This window comes from Meleagris gallopavo, chromosome 1, assembly GCF_905368555.1.
Source record: "Meleagris gallopavo chromosome 1, MGAL_WU_HG_1.1, whole genome shotgun sequence".
In the NCBI taxonomy this organism is placed as follows: domain Eukaryota; kingdom Metazoa; phylum Chordata; class Aves; order Galliformes; family Phasianidae; genus Meleagris; species Meleagris gallopavo.
In genome coordinates, this window is record NC_139404.1 from 173,379,197 (window position 1) to 173,398,224 (window position 19,028).

At 40.8% G+C, this 19,028-nt stretch overlaps 1 protein-coding gene and 1 long non-coding RNA gene across 2 annotated transcripts in view; one reads left to right on the plus strand and one right to left on the minus strand.

Moving 5' to 3' along the window:
• The window catches only part of MTUS2 (microtubule associated scaffold protein 2), a 268,680-nt gene that overhangs the window by 194,754 nt on the left and 54,898 nt on the right, over nucleotides 1-19,028 (minus strand). The gene's annotated exons all lie outside the window — the stretch shown is intronic.
• The window catches only part of LOC146545791 (uncharacterized), a 158,886-nt gene that overhangs the window by 41,198 nt on the left and 98,660 nt on the right, over nucleotides 1-19,028 (plus strand). The window lies entirely within an intron of this gene.

Sequence of the window (19,028 nt, forward strand, 5' to 3'; positions counted from 1 at the left end):
GAGGTCTTTTTTTTACACACACGACCACAAAATAATTTAAATTTATGGTTACGCTTTTTTCACCTTATTCTCAGTCCTGAGTGCATAAACTTCTTGTGCATTTTGTATGATTGAGTCATTTCAGCATAAAAGAAATGTGAGTGTGAAGAATAAAGCATCTTTGCCCTTACTTGAAGGGTCCAATAAGATACTCATCATACGATGAAGTAGGACACATGGTGTCTATCTATCATTTTTATGTCCTGCAGCCACACCTTGCATCCTATACAGCACAGCTGATCAATACACGTTACAGCAGCCCAGTGTGACAAGATGATGGTGCGTGTTGTGAGCCATCAGCAGAATGAAAAGAACTACACATTGTTTGCAAGGCTTTCTAAGAAAGAAACCATTGCAAGTTTGTCACTTGATTGTAACTCTAAATACCCACAGCCAACTTTCAGTCACAAACCTCCTTATGCAAGCAACTCCACTCCGGGTGCTCTGAGGCATTTCTGCACAGTGAAGAGCACTGCAAGAACAAAGTAAATGTTCACTGACTCATATTGGCATTTCTTTGGAAAATAAACAGATCTGTAGCTATCCACCTTATCTGCAGGATGACTAAGTGAACTGCACCTACTGCTCTGGTTTTACAGCCAAGGTAAAGTACAAGATGCGACATATTCCAAATGACAGAAATTTACATTTTGGTAACTAACAACAAACAGCTGCCTATTGAGTCTGGATGGAAGTATGCTTGCTTTTGTGTTTTCTTCTAGTATTGAATTTATAGCATACAAAAATGTGTGTCAGATGCACTTTTTACTGAGAAGCACACACACACAATTCCTGTGCACAGCAGAACTTTTAGGACTATAGCTCAGTTATCTTCCACAAGCTGAACCAGAGACAGGCAGCAGCAGATATAGCTTGTGCTATCTGCACTGAAAATAAATTGCCTTCAGAAAAAAATGCACATGCCCAGAGTATTTGTGTACAAAGCATTGTTTAGCTTGGAGAAGGCTCTGGGGAGACCTCATTGTGGCTTTCCAGTACTTGAAGGGAGCATATAAACAGGAGGGGGAACGGCTGTCTACGAGGGTGGATGGTGACAGGACAAGGAGGAATGGTTTCAAACTGAGACAGTGGAGGTTTAGGTTAGATATTAGGAGGAAGTTTTTCACACAGAGGGTGGTGACGCACTGGAGGAACAGGTTGCCCAAGGATGTTGTGGATGCCCCATCCCTGGAGGCATTCAAGGCCAGGCTGGATGTGGCTCTGGGCAGCCTGGTCTGGCGGTTGGTGACCCTGCACATAGCAGGGGGCTGGAACTAGATGATCACTGTGGTCCTTTTCAACCCAGGCCATTCTATGATTCTATGATTCTACCCATGTACTCGTATGAAAGCAAAAACAGACAGGGTATATATTTATGGAAGAAAATCCTAAAATATTCTGGTTTTTTCTACTCCAAGCAGAAAAATCCCAATTCAGAGGTACCATGATCATTTTGACCAGATTTTGAGATTTGCAAACCAATTAATTCTTTTTTTTTTTTTTTTCAAAGAACTCACTTCATGCACTGGATTATTTCGAGGTACTGAATTCAAAAATTCTGAGCTTGGTTCTGCTCTCTGGGAAATTTCTGATAGGAGAAGGTGGAAATATTCCTCAACTACTTATTTTCTTCTCTATTTCACTAAACCGAAAAGATTCATTCTAGACTTTACTAATTGTACACAGAAGACAAAAATGAAGTTTTACCTTCAAAACAAAAAATTGAAAATCTTCCCCAGAACATCAAGACCTCAAAGCATGGAATACCCCTGTGGAGTAACCAAAGCTGACAGATATTCATAAGGGCTAAAAAAAAAAAAAAAAAAAAAAGCAATAAATACCGCAACTATACTTTTGTACTTTCTGTGTAACTTTCAAGAACAGCTTATGGAGAAGAGGTGTTGGTATTTTGGCGAGGCAGTGGCACAGGCTGCCCAAGGAGGTGGTGCAGTCACCATCCCTGGAGGTGTTCAAGAAATGTGTGGATACCTATACCATTGAGGGACGTGGTCAGTTGGCATGGTAGGGATGGGTTGGTGGTTGGACTGGATGATTTTATAGGCCTTTTCCAACCTTAATGATTCTGTGATTCTAAGAATGCAGCTCCCCTTTAACTGATCAGTACAAGAGCAGATATTTATTATTTACGTACTATTTCTGGCTTAGTATGACCCCGAAGACCCAAAATGCCACATACTTCAACTCTTAGATGCTGGATTTTCAACTTAAAACAATGAGTGCAATGCACAGACAACAGCAGAGGACTGCAGTACAACAAAGCAAGGTAGGGTTCTTACATAAGCTGTACAAATTCTCTGTTGTTTCACTGCATATTTCTGTCCTTACATAATGCTCTTGAGATGTTTGCAATCACAGACTATTTATGCAAATTTAATTTAACTACAAATTGTTTAAGACAATGTACTTACTAGTCACTAATTCTTCTATGATGCATATTGAAAAATGTTTTCCTTGACCAAAAATGTGTCATTTTTTGTGCTGAGAATTACAAATATGGATCTTGACTGGAAAGAATTCCAAATAGTTTCTTTATTTAGCAGGTAAAGTTAGATAATTGGACCAGACTACATTAGCACCACTGAAAAGCTGAGCAATTTTCATAACGCAATTGATTTCTTAGCATACGGTGCCATTTCAGGGATTATAACAACTCACCAGGGTAATATCAAGCTTGATTAGAAGCCAGAGGGCCTGATTGTTGTCTCTGTTAAGTCAGTGAAAATACAGACAAAATGTAATTGACACTAGCAACACTCAGTTTGCACCAGTGTAGCTAAAAAGGAATTCAAGCACTGTATCTTTGACTGGGAAATGGCTTTTCTTTTTTGCTTGGAGAATTCTTTCCTGTATCTGTGAGTGATTAACAGTGATTGCTTTAATTCCCTTGCAGATAACAAAAACAGATTATTTGTGTTTGTACTGCTAGGTATGCTGGCTTTACATGGGCGTGAGGAAATGTCTTCATATAGCAAACAATTCACACAACAAATAAAAATCATTATGTAAATTCATCTGGCAAGAAAGCCATTAACGTGCTTAGCATGCCAAACCTTTTGCCCCTCTGTAAGTAAATGGTAGCCTTAAAATAATGGGCTGGATTTTTCCACAGAGACTGAGGAATACAGGAGAGGAAGAAAGACTGGGGCAGCTTTTCAGGAATTCCCACATTAAGAGTCCCAAGGCACAACCAACAGATATTCCAGGGGAGGATCCATCAGGTAAATATGGACAAGGCAGTGGGCTAAACCCATTTTATTCATATTAGAATCACAGAATCATTAAGGATGGAAAAGATCACTAAAATCACTTTGTCCAACTCTCAACCCATCTCCACCATGCCCACTAACCACATCCCTCAGTGCCACATCTCCATGGCTCTTGAACACTCCCACGAATGGTGACTTCCTGGAGGGGGAATCATCTAATTCTAACTAAAATAGGTCACAGATGGATGTGGTTTAAAAATTGCCTGTTCCTCTCTATTGAATGTAGCAGTGTGTGGTCCAGGATAACAAGCTTTGGTATAGATATCTATATTATATATATTTTCAGTCAGTGTAAAGAAATCCCATAGTCTATGTCCTCAACACTATGCAGATTAACTTCTGTTTTGGCTTTCTCTAACAGTGACTATTCCTCAAGGGGTTATTGTTGTGGATGAGGGACCACTAACTCCCATGGCTTTGATCCAAGAGAATGGCCTCTGGTGCTCTTTTACACAGCCCTACATGTAAACAGTAGTAAAATCCCATCTTTTTCTTCTTTTTTTATATAAGTATAAATTATGAGTCCATTCTCTGGTATTGAAGTCAGCTGCCTTGAACAATCCCTATCCATCTTATTGAACTAGCACAAATATTTCATTGGCTTTGTGTCACCTCCTGTCCAGAGAAGAGAGGACACTTCAGCCAGTACCCCTGGAATTATGTTTAAATGTACAAACTGAAGGAGCTACAATCAAATGAAATGTGGATGAAGTGTAATATGCATTGAAGATGAGGTAATCTGGGGCCAGGAGCTGCTGCAGAGGATTCTCACAGAACAGATGCTCCCTGCAGAAATAATGATTGTCCTGACAAAAGCAAGCAGGCCTCAATTGTCAGCCTGTCTTGCTATTTTCTCTGCTCACCAGTAACACACCTGACAGCCCACCTTCTCTATCTTCTATTAATTTATTTTTCATGTTTTTCTAGCTTGTATTTTATCTTCTACTGGATGTTATAAGTGGCAGGTAGATAATGCATATTTATCTCCCTATATGAACATATCTTCATTACTTCAAACAGTGACAGATGCTTTGGTTAGAAAAAAAGCTCTCATGGAAACTATTGTCTAAATTTACACTTTGTAAGAGCAATACAAATATCTTTTTTTTTTTTTTTTTCCATTCTATTTGAATCAGGGCTTTCTCTAGACAAATAAATGTGGTCCCTTAATGTTTATAATTCACACCTTTGAGAAGTCTGATATCACCTGAGAGCCAGTAATTGACTGTAAACAAAAGCAAAAGTGATTAACCAATTTTCATGCTCCATGCTGACTGAGGCCCCAGAAGGAAAACCAACTGAAGAGCCAATTTTAAATGATTCACTTCTTGCAATCTAAAGCAAGAAATGAGAAACAGCTCTGCTATGGCAGAGAGACGTCTGTGATACTTGGAAGTTCTAACATCCTTAGCCTCTGCAGAGGATGGCATGTGACTTCCAGATATTTTTTTAACCTTCTAAGGTCAAAATCCAGCCAATTTATGAAAGTCTCAAAAAACAATCACAGTTCGCGCACATTCAGTCAAGATATTAACAGCTAAAAAGAGATTTTAGCAGCTGGGAACTGTGAGAATTTAATCTTCTCTGACTATTCTTTGTCCCTATACAACTCCTGATGCCGATCAGACATCACAGGCATCGTCTCTGCCGATCAACAGAACGATGAGATCCCTAAAGAGAAATATTGCTTATTCTGTATGTAAAGACAGACCTTTTCTCCAAACTAAGGCTCCCCACTGGCTAAGTCCCTCTCACTGGTGAGGTGCAATGGCAGTGCTTTGAATTTGCTTCACTCGATCTGAGCTGGTCAGGCTGGCTGTGAGCTGTACTGTGCTCAAAGGAAGCACAAGTGACCCTGGACCAAATGAGCCATCCCAAATTTCCAACATGTGCTGTGACAAACTGTTCCTAAGCTAGCATATCTAGAAGCAGGAACAATGCAATTAATGGCAGAGCCAAGAGGAGGAAGCCCAGCTTTGAGGCTGAAGGACAAGAGGAAGCAGAGACCCTGCATTAGGAGGGGAAGGCGTAGGACACAGTGGAATTTGTTACAAAGAAGTCAGAAACTGCTTTAAAATAGTTCTACTACCTGTGCCTTTATGCTGGGTCTCATCTTCATTTCTCCTCTTCCTCTAAAAAGGCACGTCTGCCCTATTTCTCCCGGAGACATGCGTCTTCAAAAGAGGCAGTTAATGTCTCCATTCTGTCAGCTCTACCAGGAATAATGTCCTGCTCTCTGCCCGTACATATTCTTCATTATGAGCAGAGCTCATTCTATCATGAGAACATTTTCTCAGTTGGTTTTCATTTCAGATGCCACACTGATGATGGCATTTGGTAGGAGCAGCAGTGCGCACGCTGCCACACGCGGCTGTCACCAGCACAGCATCCCACAATCAAAGCAAAGCTCGAAAGCTACCAAACTGCATCTTTCTACAAACCAGCAGGTGCTCTGAGCACCATCTATAACTACAAGTGAACAATTTCAGTAATGGCTTTGTCAGTGCTTCCTAGAAGCAGTTCTAATGGGCAACAAATAACAAAATGAGGTTCAGCTGCTGAAATAAAAGTAGAATAATACACTGAAGGGAGGGAAATGATCATCATAAAACATTTGTTTCGTCATGTAGATTCTGAGCAGTACTGTGCAGATCAGAGCTTGCCCCTGCCCTAAACTCCTTGCTAAGACAACAACACCAATGCAAGAGAAGCAATGCGGAGCCCCGTGGAGGACCTCCTGAGGGGACAAATTGCCTACCAGGCTTTGCTAGAGGAGAGGAAGCACATTGGTTCCAAAAGCGGCTCTGACTGGAAGAGAGAGGTACTTGACCAGGCAGTGGGGATATCTCAGCAAATAGAATGGGTCCTCATTACCAGAAATGCTACTGTTTTCTTGTCTGACTCAGGCTCCCAGGGGTGCCATCAAGAGGTCCAACAACAGTAGTTCCTTCTTAGAACAACTATCCTTTCTCTTCCTGGTGTATTACAGGAGTGCTGTATCTGCTTTGGCCCCAGGTTACTGAGCCTTGGCAGGAAGCTTCTCCCTCTAGCACTGGGCTTGAGGCTCTGTCCCTGGATAAGATGAAAAAGATGTAGCTAGTGTATGTGGGTAGAAGAGTTCACAAAATACTTCGTGATAACAGCTCCTGAAACCTATGTCGAAATGACAGCGATGCAAAATCCCACGTCATCAAATTACCTACAACCCAGCTCCACTCCATTCCAGTTTGAGATATACCAAGCATGCATGTGCATAAGAGGATATCCTTTGCTTTACCATTTTTACGCCACTTACAGATCATTTTTCCACAGAATAATGCTTGGATTATCTGTCTAAACATCCAAATGGGGATCCAATGTACATCATGGACAACTCCATCACTGAGGTTAATAATTTAATGTTTCCTGAAACAAAGCATCATCAAGCATTATTCTTGAAGCATACCTGACATAGAGCTCACCTATACTGCTTAGATAGTGTATATACCTATATATACGTTAGATACTATATACATCTATACTACTTAGATTTGGAGGTCCTGGTGGACGAGAAGCTGGACATGAGCCAGCAGTGTGCGCTTGCAGCTCGGAAGGCCAACTAAGGAAAGGTTGAGGGAACTGGGAACTTGTTTAGCTTGGAAAAGAGAAGGCTCTGGAGAGATGTCATTGTGGCCTTCCAGTACTTGAAGGGAGTGTACATGAAGGGGGAACGGCTGTTTACAAGGGCAGATAGTAATAGGACAAGGGGAATGGTTTTAAACTGAGACAGGGGAGGTTTAGGTCAGATATTAGGAGGAAGTTTTTCACACAGAGCGTAGTGACGCACTGGAACAGGTTGCCCAAGGAGGTTGTGGATGCCCCATCCCTGGAGGCATTCAAGGCCAGGCTGGATGTGGCTCTGGGCAGCCTGGTCTGGTGGTTGGTGACCCTGCACATTGCAGGGGAGATGAAACTAAATGATCTTTGTGGTCCTTTTCAACCCAGGCCATTCTATGATTCTAAGATTCTATGATACGTCCTACTGCTGACTAGCCTCTCCGTATCCAAGTTCTGGGTTTAGATACAGGAGAAAACACATATTCAACACTGGTGAACAGAACATGTTACAAGCAGGTAAGCCTCTAAGACTGACTTTCTCAGGTGTTCAAGGTCTAAAGCAATCGGGAGAATTAGTACGGTGCACTGCAGGTGCTAAACAAAGTGAAATTTAGCTTGTTTATATTATGGCACCCACCTGCTTCCATGATTTTGTATAAATAATAAAACAATTCTGGCCCATAATTAAATAAAATACTCTTCCCAAGAAAGAAATTGAAACCCAGCACTGGCTTTTCTCTTCTTGATCCCCATTTTGAGAGGAACTTCAAAAATTGGAAAGGTTTTTGTCTCAGTTCCAAAGATATTGGAAGCCTCTGATGATTCAACCTTATGGGATGAGAAATCCAGCAGCAAAGGCATCATCTAGTTCCTACCACTAGTCCACCACAGCTGGACTTGGACAGGCTCACTGTGCTGCATGAAGGCAACTGGTGTTTGCCTGTATTGTAAATCACCAACCTATTCTTCCCTGGATTTCTTCCTATTTTACTACAGCTCTAAACCAGACTCAAAAACTCTTGCCCTAGTATCAGGATGGGGGCACAGACATATGTTCAGTTCATGTACTCTGGGCTTTAAGAACATTTAGCAGTCTCCCAGCTCACTTATTTCATGATTCAAGTTAATTAAATGGCACAATGGGACACTGCCAAATGTTTATTTCTCATGGAAAGAGTATCTGCCATTTAAAGAATGCTGTTACACGAGTCACATTCCACTACAAAGAAAGAATACCTCTAATTATAATATCTGTGATTATATAATGTCAAACATAGGAAAAATAAGCAGCCCCGTATTCTAAGAAATAAATTGTAACCTGTATTATCCACATTCTTGCTGAAAGTACTGGATCTTGTCCCAACCTCAGAAATAAAATATAACCACCAGTAATTGAAAAACAAACGAATGTGATTATAATCTTACCATATGCAAGCTTTTGGATTCCTCAGCTATGCAGCAAACAGATGGGAAAAAAATGCTATTACACGTATTGGAAACAAAATTTTAAGGCACTTCTGCAAGCATTACTTATCTTTGCATCTAAAGATTTCTAGCCTTGAAGCTTGGATCACATGGGGCTTCATTTGTGCGGTGTTTGGCTATTGGTTCACAGTATATTTTGACACTGGTAGTGGACTCACTCATCAAAAATACTGCATGTCTACCTCTGCATTGAGACCCTGGCTGTGGCAGGAGGTGGTTGCCACGTAACCCCCTGCCCTGCTATGCCATTTGTGAGGGTTCAAAAGCTCCTCCACGAGGAGCTGAGCCACCCCTATGAAAAGCCACAGTGGGGATGCATGCCACAGCCTGGTTGTAGGCAACGTGGTGCCTGAGATGGGGTAGGAGCTCAGATACTGAGGGGAGCATCCAGAAATGCACAGGGCAGACGGGTGTGAGAACTCATTTTTGTAAAGAAACCCAACCACAGGTCCTGTCTCAGGTGCTGGCCTGTGATCAGGCAGAGGGATCTCCCAACACTTATCTGCCTACTCCCCAGTACTCAGTCCTTACAACCCACAAAGCCTTTCCCTGGATACCTGCTTCTCTTTCCCTCCTGGAGGGGAGATAGAGACACTGCATAAAAAATCTACCTTCATGGAAAACGTCTGCAAATAGCTACTGATCTCTCTTGTGTTAATATAAAAAGACTGATCCTGAACACACTTTATGTCCTGAAAAATATTATGGCTGACAAGCCATAGATGGCAATTCCTTATTTTCTCTTTTTTCCCATAGCTTGTTAGACTGTTTCTACTCTGGATGGGTAGGTGTACACAGGGTGCAGAGGCTCCCAACATCACTTTCCCTCAGTCAGAAACCGGAGGTTTCCCTTTTACTGAATGATGTTCAACTCTTGATATCAACTCTCTCGTTACAGGTTGACCCCCTTGTTACAGGTTAGCAAGATGCCTTTACATTACTGCTTCTGTGTGTATGCAGTGTTATTGATTTTTTCAGTTCAGAAATGCTTTAAGAAAATCAATGTTTCAGCAAATAGAGTGGAGCAGAAGTACTGTAGAATCCCATTTGCCATTCCAACATCAGAGGTCAGGTTTAAGTTGAAGGAAATAACATTTACATGCAGGACAATGAATAGAGAAAAAAACAGCAGAAGACATGGAAAATGGATGAGCAGAGAAATGGAATTAGAAACAAAACTGAAAGAAAAAAAAAAAAAAAAAGGAGAGAAGCTGAAAATAAATGTAGTAGCTGTGAGAAGGATTTATCCAGCTAATTTTAGCATGCTAAAACTTAGGTGTCTAGTCCAAGCTAATCGCCTTAACTCTTCCTATACTGAACAGAACAGGAGCCACTTGCCACTCCCATTTGGTGATTCAACCACTCCTCAGCTAGGTCTGTAAGACAGGGCAGTGCATCATGCTGTGCCTCAAACATCACGGCAGTCTCGAAAATGGATTCAGAGGAGATACATAACTTTTGGATAGTTTAAAGTCAAGTGAGATTAATCTGTATCTGCAGAACTATGCCTTCATTTCTACTGAAGGAAATCAAAACACAAATTCAAAAAGCAAACTGGAAACACTTCAGGGACTGAAGTTCAATTGCTTGGCCATGAAATGTAGTGAGGTACACCAACACCTCACTGATGCCAAGAATAAAGACTGCTTCTCTTCTGCTGAATAGGAGCAGACCAGGGTGTGAGCATGCGTGCTGACTGCCCACGCTGCTTAATCACTCCCTGGCGATATCTGGATGGCTCTGACAAACGTGGTCAAAAGGACATCAGTTTGCCTGTTTTGCTTTTTGTTAGCAGAGCTACAGATACTCCCACTACCTTGAGCAGTATAGACAGATAAAAACTGCACTTGCAAGGGAATCATGTAGATCTGCTATGCATTTTTAACATATTCTGTGCTTATAAATTGTGAGCTGGATATCTTTGAAAGGTTTAGTTTGCAGAATCTGATGTATCCAAGCTACAAGCCCAGCTATCAATCAGAAAATGACCATCAGAGCTTTGGGTTTGGAAGCACTCTGGGACTACAGACTCTTCAAACCACACTGACACATCCACAGACTATTCCCTAAAACACCTGGCCTGGGACAAAACAGTGAAAGGACTGTCCAAGCAGCGTCTCACCACAGGTGACCAAGTTCCAGTGCTTTGAGAATTTTCCAATTTACTAGTATAATCTTGGCAATCTGAACATCTAAATAATTAAACTCACTGCTATAACTGCAAACAGAGTTCGACAGTAATTCATAGCGATATTCCTCTCCTGCACACCCAACATGTGATTTGGCTTTGATTAGCTACAGACAGTGACATGAATACTCTTGCAGATGTAAGGACAATTTACGTGCATGTTTTGCTTGTGATACTCAAATTACCATCAACGTAGAACACATAAATGGCATATAGGAAACTGACTGATTAAAAAAAAAAAGCAGGATTGTTAACAATATGAAAGTCAGATTTTAACTTCTAGAATGTGCGATGTAAATCTCAAAAATCAGAAACAACCTACTATTTTTGTGCATAAAAACCCCATCAAGTTTCTCAACCCACAGAGCAATCTACATTCCAAGTAAGTTAAAATCAGACTCTAAAAATGAGCTTTTCATTGCTTCACTTTCCAAGAGAAGGAAAATACTTCCACCGCCTTTTTAGGCTGCACTGCCTTCTCCACAGACAGCCCTGGGATTCAAACATTTTTGGTTTTATAAACTGAAACTACACTGAAGGTATTTTAGTTGGGTAATCAGAGTAGGAAGGAATATCCAAAGGAAGCGTCAGAACAGACAAGCTCCTAAAGAGAATAACATGTAAAGTATTTCTATCCTGCTCTATGGTGCCACTCAAAAATTGACATCTGATTTGATGTTCACAGTTTTTAGAACATAGACAGAAAAAGGTTTCTTAAACCTTCTGTGTTTTAACAGCAGTGGAGTTACTGCATCAAGGATCCTGCATCAATTTTAGTATTGTACCTGTTATATAGATGGCCTTGCGGTCTAACATTCTGGGCGCTGAAGATCAGATTTGTTTGGTTTTCTTAGCAGTACCTGACAATTCTTGTGTCAGAGGAAGGATTTTCTTATAATTGCTCATCAGCAAGACACTGTCTGAAGATTTAAATAAATTAAAAGCAAAAAATCTATTTGTTGTATTAGTGCTGTGTTTGGCCCATTTTTAATAAAATACAATTACATGTAGTGAAATTCACTTCAAAGAAACTACACATGCTTACACAGCAGGGAATTAGCCCAGATACCATCAAAATGCTTCATTCCTAGTCAGGTCAGACAATAAATCAGATCTGTTTGCAAAGTACTACAATTTATGCCTAATGACTGGAAGAATTGTTATATAAAGTAATTATCTGAACTGGAAAGCAATCATCTCTTAAATTTGCAAAACCTCATCTATAATCTGTCTTCTTACCAAAACAGAACAAACAGCAATGAGAAAAAAATCCATCTTCCTTTCTTGCAGATTTAAGCAAGCATCTCCTCCTCTGTTTTTGCAAGGATTCCTCCTTCAGCATCTTTTGAGGTCATTTAAGGCACACTGTCAGAGAAGCATTGAGCCAGGTCAGGCAGGAGGGGATCATGAGAAGTCTCTAGCTCAGATTCAATACTGAACTCAGACCAGGTTGCTCAAGGTGTTGTCCTGAAAACCACCAGGGACTGTGAGACTGCGCAAGCCTGACTGTCTCATGGGACAGCCTCCTGTCCTCCTTATAACCAGTATAAATATATCTCATTTCATCTTATCACTGTGTACTATCCTCCTGCTGTGAACCATCACAAAGAGCCCAGACCTGTCTCCTCAATGACCCTGTACGCACTGAGGGCTGCTGTCAAGTCTCCCACCAAGCTATTTGTGCTCTCCCCACCTTCCCTCATAGGCAAAAGCTCTAGCCTCCACCTCCTTGGCAGCCTCTGACAAATTCCCATAAGCATCAAGTTCACCAAGGACTTTGCTTCAGTGGAAGGGACTAACTGGATGCACTGAATAAATGCAGTCTAACAAGTACAGAGTATAAGAGGCAATCCCTTCCTCCTGACTCTGCTCTTCATAAAGGAGTCTGGGATGCTGCTGCCCATGTTTGATGCCAAAGCCCACTGCTGGCTCGTGACCAGGTCCTGTCCAGCAAGCTCCCAGGACCTTCTCTGCACAGCTGTTCCCCAGCTTGTAGTGCTGCAGGTGATACGTCCATCAGTGCAACACTTTGTTTGCCTTCATTTAGTTTCATGAGATTCCTGCTGACCATTCCTTCAGCCTGCCCAGGTTGTTCTGAATGACAACCTGGCTCTCTAGAGCCTATCATCTGATTCCCCTCAATCTTGTGTCAACCACTGACTTGACGAGGGACATCACATTTCCTTCTCCTGCCACCGATAAAAGTATTAAACAAAGCACATCTCCACACAGACACCTGAGGAATTCTTCTCATAACTGGCCTGCAGGTAGACTGTGAACCAATAATTACCCTCCTCTGTCCCAACTAATAAATCAGCTTTTCATCCATCTACCCATCCACACACCCAGCATATATCTCAAGCAGATACAAGGATTATGCTGCAACTAGCTACACTAAACAGCCCTGCTGTACTATGTGCACTAGCCAACTGAACTTCTATAGGGTCAAGTGAGTCACAGAAGACAACAGACATTTGCTGTGGTTGCAGATGAGCCATATATCATCTATTTACCTTATCCCATCTTGGAGCATGATTGAAAACCTGCAGCCAGGCAAAAAAACTGATAAGATGCATTAATTTCAATAAACTACAAGTACAAGGGAACAGGCTTCAAGACTACCATGTCCTTTTCACCCATACTAGGAGTTTTGGTGTTATTTGTCAATAAAACCACCAGTTTCCCATAAGAATCTTATCACTTCCGACAGCTACCAGCAACTCTGAAATTCCTTGTCATTGCCAACTTCAGTGCACAGACAAATGAACAAGTTGTCAGCCTTTTTGCATTGCTCAGAACATGTACCGTCAAGAAGAAGATAATAAATGTGGTAATACTGAGGAGAGGCCTGATGGCGGCTGCAGCTCCTCACAGGGAGCGGAGGGGCAGCGCTGAGCTCTGCTCTGTGTGACAGCGACGGGGCCCGAGGGAACGGCGTGGAGCTGCGTCAGGGGAGGGCAGCTGGGGGTGAGGGAAAGGATCTGCACCAGAGGGCGGTGGGCATGGAACAGCCTGGCCAGGGCTGTGGGCACGGCCCGAGTGCTGGAGCTCAGGGAGCGTCTGGACAGCGCTCTCAAATACAGGGATTGGATTTTGCATGGCCTTGTGTGGAGTCAGGAGTTGGACTCAGTAACCCTCGTGGGTCCCTTCCAGTGCAGGAGGTTCTATGATTCTATAACACATACAACTTCTAATTAACATATAGAAATGCTATAAATAATTTGCATAAGATATCAGTCAGAAAGTAGGACAAACCTTTAGAACCAGTTTTCAAACAAAAAATCTAATTAATCACATCCCTTCTCCATTTTAAGAAGTGAGACTATTTTATGTCTCTGCAAGTGACCTATAATTTCCCACAAAACATTCACGTCCCAGAGGACATCCGCTAAGACGGGGGAAGCAAAGCTCACATGGAACGCATAGCCCAGCACAAAGACACCTAATATCAATGTAGGAGCATTTCGACAATTTTAACCAAGTCTTGTTCCCTAGTATTCCCAGAAATCCCTCATCTGCCACTAAGGTTCAGCACATCGACTTCCAGAAAGATTAGGCTTCCCTGGTGGGAAATTAGGGATGAAATTAAGAATTCAGTTTATAACGGGGACCTAGTTTCCACTTTGGTAGGGCTGCTTGTTTCTTACAAAGTGACTAATGCAAAGCATCTAAAACCAGGCCAGCTGGAGGAGAAAAAGAACAGTAAGATCAGCAGTTTAGAAAATATCTCAATTTTGTGATCTCCTGTTTAGTTTGTCCTCTGACAAAAAGGAAAGGAGACAAAAATTTGTTTGTGAGAGATGAATTGGACGCCTGCCAGCGTAAAAGCAAGAAGAGAGTGTGGAGCTATATGTAAACTGGATGTCACATCCTACATCACAATAACAAGGGTGTTATTTCTGAGGGCATCTATCATACTGTGTGCTATCCAGTAACTCCAAGGTGCACCTCACAAGCCTGCTGTGTCACATACAGTATTACTTATTTGGTTCCTGCTGAAGATTCTCCTGGGGGAAGACTTCTGCTTTCTGTTCATCCTTGATAAAATGGAAAAACAAACAAACAAACAAACAAAACAAAAAAAAAACCTCACCCCAGGCTAGTAGGGAGTTTCTTTGTATTATAGAATATTCATTAAAATGTCAGTTCAGATTTCTGACTCAAGCATCAATTTAGACTGTGTTTGAATTTCTTTACCAAACATTTTCTTTTTTTTTTTTTTGTCCAAGCTGCTGCTTGTAACTTAGCGTAAGTTATGGGCTTGTACTGAGCTATGGAAACTGAACACACAGTGAGCAACTCTCCAGTGTGGATGCAGCACTTTAAAGAGCACCACAAACTCCTGGGACTTCAAAGTTTTAAAAAAAAAAGCACAATATTTTTTTGCTCAGAGTCTGGGTCACCCCAGAGGATGCAGTCTTTGGGTCTGTGGCTCATTGCTACCGTAACTGCTGCATGCTGGACAGAACATAAGTAAACAATACTTTCCTATTTCTCAGAACTGTTTCTATGAAAAAATTAACATATGCTTTAGAAACTCTAGTGCCTGTGGAAATTATTCTATAGACTCTCTTAGGAGAGTAAGAGAAAAACCAATATTAGATTAATTACACATAAGATATTCTGCTAGTACAGAAATAAAGTATCTCAACATTACCGTGCATTGTGTGCACTTCAGAGTACAAGTGCTATGAACTGACAGCTTCTTCAAGAAGATGTTCTGCAAAGTTAGTAAATAGAAAGTTGTATTCTAGTATGCAAAGTTCTCTCTGTTTATCTATTTGCAATTGGATTTCTTTGCTACACGCTATTCCTGTATCCTCCTAGATATTCATTCTGAAGACACTGGGGGAGAAAAGGCAAGAGCCTGATATCCTGGGGGAATGTGATTTTGACAGTAGAAATAAAAGTGTATGATCAGGCTTACCTCTCCTATCCAGAAAAAAAAATGCATTTATAAATCAAAGTTACTACATAACTTGGTTACAGGTACTACTTACTAGAAAAAACGAGTCTCCTTTTTAGTTAAACATTTCCATTTATATTTAAAAAAAAATCCAAAAAACTATTGATTCTGCAAGATGAGGATGATATTTTTCTGTGCTGTATGTCAAGCGACACATGATAAATTATGATTTTCTATGGATTTTCATACAGTTTCCATCAGAGAACACTCCTTTATTTTCCTCAAGTGTTCAGCTGGTAATCCATCCTCTGAATGAAAAAGGTACTATGACAGAAGACGAAAAATGTGCCTGTGGGCATGTTAATCACAGGGTGATTGATTCCACCACTACAAAGGAAAGTTACATAGTATGCTCAGCAGTCTTTACTGCTGTTTGCAACAGAGTGCCAGTCATCCAAACATAGGACTGGGTCTCATCAGTGCACAGACATCAAAATAATTCAATATGAGTTCTCCGAACCTTATGGCATGTGTGATAGTGTTAATCCATTTTCATTTCTCCTCCCTTTTTCAGTACATGTTCGAAATTTGAAAACATCTGATATTCGTGAGACTTTCACAGTCTGACTGCCAAAGCCAACTTCTTGCTTTGGCACCTTGAACACTATTCATGCTCATACCGCGGTCAGCCCTTTACAAGACCCACATAACCTAACAAAGGAGAAAGATGGCAATAAAGAATACAGCAAACCGAACAAAATAAAAAGCTTAAAAAAAAAGATCACCTCTACTTTACAATTTCTTCTGTGAAACACAGCTTACTTTAAGAATTCTGTGACTTCTGCAGACCTTCACATTGTCAACATGAGTTAATGTATTTTTATTGGAACAGATGGGACTTCTGGAATGTGGGTGCACTATTAATCTAAGCAATACAGTGATGTAAGTCTGAAAAGGCAGGTTTTTTTAAACTTCTCTAATTGTACTTGTCTTCATGAATTAGTACAAAATAAACATATTAATTGAATCAAACAGCAAACTTGTATCAAAAGGTTAAGTTACAGCTGTGCGGTGAATACAAGCAGAAGGCGATCCACAAAGTCTATGACCAAATTCATGTGACTGGCAAAGCAGAAGAAAAATACTTATAGAAAGTATTCCTTCTTAATGTATAGTCATGATACCTGAACATACAGAAACAACCCAACTCAAGAAATTGTCATTATAATAAAATAACCTTCCATTGTAGAACCAGAAACGCATCATCTATCTCCTTCATACTAATCCATTCAATAATTAGAAGGATCAGTATTAGCTTGTCAGCACTTACATTTCTCTAAAGGGTTTAACTTAAATTTACTAAACATCGCTGCTTTCCATAAAAGTTGAACAAAACTATTTCATAGCAATAAAGATCTTACTAAAGCATACTTGGTCTGGAAATGTTCTTCTTAATTCTGTAATGTGACATTATATACACTCTTCTTTTCATAATTATCAGTGTAATTGCTTTGAAGCAATAGCCATAGTTACAACCGGAGTCTAACCTGTAATATTTCTTTCCAGTACCGAACTCACTGTTGTCAATCAAGTGAAGACAATCCTTGTCCTCTTCTTCATCAGTTCTGTCTTTCACCATTTAGTCCAACTATTTTGCTGTGACTTTCAAAACTAAACCAGTCAAGCTGTTATCTGAATAGCCATCACACGTGGCCATTTATATGACAACAAGTGAGTATCATTTTGGTTTGGAAATTTCATTAACAGAAGAGATACCATAACCAAATGGCAGCAGTTATCCATGCACTGCCCAGCTACAGGATTCCCAAAGTTTCAGATCAATGAAGTCTTTTACACTGGCAGTCCCAACCTGCTGCACCCACACATCTCTACATAAGTGCTCAGTGTCCAGATTTCAGCAGTGTTTGGAGTAGGTCACACTTACATCGAATGCTCAGAGACCGTGTAGGGTGAAAGAAAGCCAAGGCAAAGTGTTCACAGATACCCATGGTTCCCAGTGTCATGATTTCCTGAGCTTCTCTTCCTGTTGGGGTGGTAGCCTCCCTAATGCACCTCACTTTGAGCTCTGATCCGAGGGCTCCCCGTCCTGTCCTGGCACTGGTGATCAAACATTAATGCTGGTCACTGGTTTTCTACTACATCGCCAAAGAAATTCCTTTCAGCATTCCCAGCAGTTCTTTAGTTTCTCATTGGATTCGTTTGCTTACCCTAACACTTCACTCTTCCCATCTAACAGGAATACTTAACTCCTTCAGTCTACTGAATCACAATGCAGAGGAAGTGGGAAAAAATCTATTAAATATATTTTGCAAAAGTAATCACCACATTTCCCATGAATGTGAGAACTTACAGGAAGCTTTCTTAGGGGAGGACTTTGACTTTGCACTACTTCTGTGCACAGCTTATGATGACGTATATTCAACTGGTATTTAAAGGAAAAGAGTTCAAAAGAGGTGGCTCAAATAAAGACACTAAGCAATACTTTTCTTGCTTTTCACATTCACTACTATGTGCTATCCAGTAAGTCAGAAGTACTTCTCCACTTGCACTGTCTATTGAAGCAGAAGGCCACAGAAAAGTCTTTATCAGATAGAATATGACAGGGCACTTTGTTGGCTTTCTAGTTCACACTGCCCCTTGTAATAAATCCCACAATATACAGCAGCCTTTTTAAACTCTCCCACAATTTTCTGCATAAAAATCAAATGAAGATATGATAAAGACTTCAATCTGTGTGCTACAGACCAGATGCTCACCAGTCTGTACCTAAATGTCAGCCCTAATTCGTCGTTATCACCAACAGATAGCCAATGTTATTTATCTTAATCATAAAGGGAAAACAGGCGTCATGTTTCATGGGTAAAACAGCGTTTTCGACCCACTTATTCTCTAATAGCTGAAACTATGTATACCTATATATATACATAAATGGAATCACAGAATCACAGAACTCACAGAGTTGGAAGAGACCTCTGAGGGCCATCTAGTCCAACTCCCTGCAGTGAACAGGGACACCACAGTTCAATCAGGTTGCTCAGGGCCTGATTCAGCCTCGCCTTGAAAGCCTCCAGGGATGGGACATCAACCACAATGATGGGTAACCTGTTCCAGTGCCTCACCACCCTCACTGTAAAAGATTTTTTCCTTGCATCTAACTTAAATCTATGCCCCCTGAGCTTGAAGCCATTTCCCCTTGTTCTGTCATCATAGACCCTGCTAAGGAATCTGTCCCCTTCTTTCCACCAGGGCTTGAAAAACTCTATCTTTTGATACATTCTCTGGGGAAAGTAGAAATTTTAAAATAACAATTACTTGGAAATGAGAAAAATACACCTAAATGGTTCATAAAATCTTCTTGAAATTGAAGGTTGCAAATTATACTTATGGGCTGCAATAGGCACCTCTGATGGATCTCAAGTCTTCACTGAAGATAGGATCAAACAAATCTTCATGAATCATTTGCTTGTTCTCCCATATCCCCATAAATGACATAATCAAAATGTTT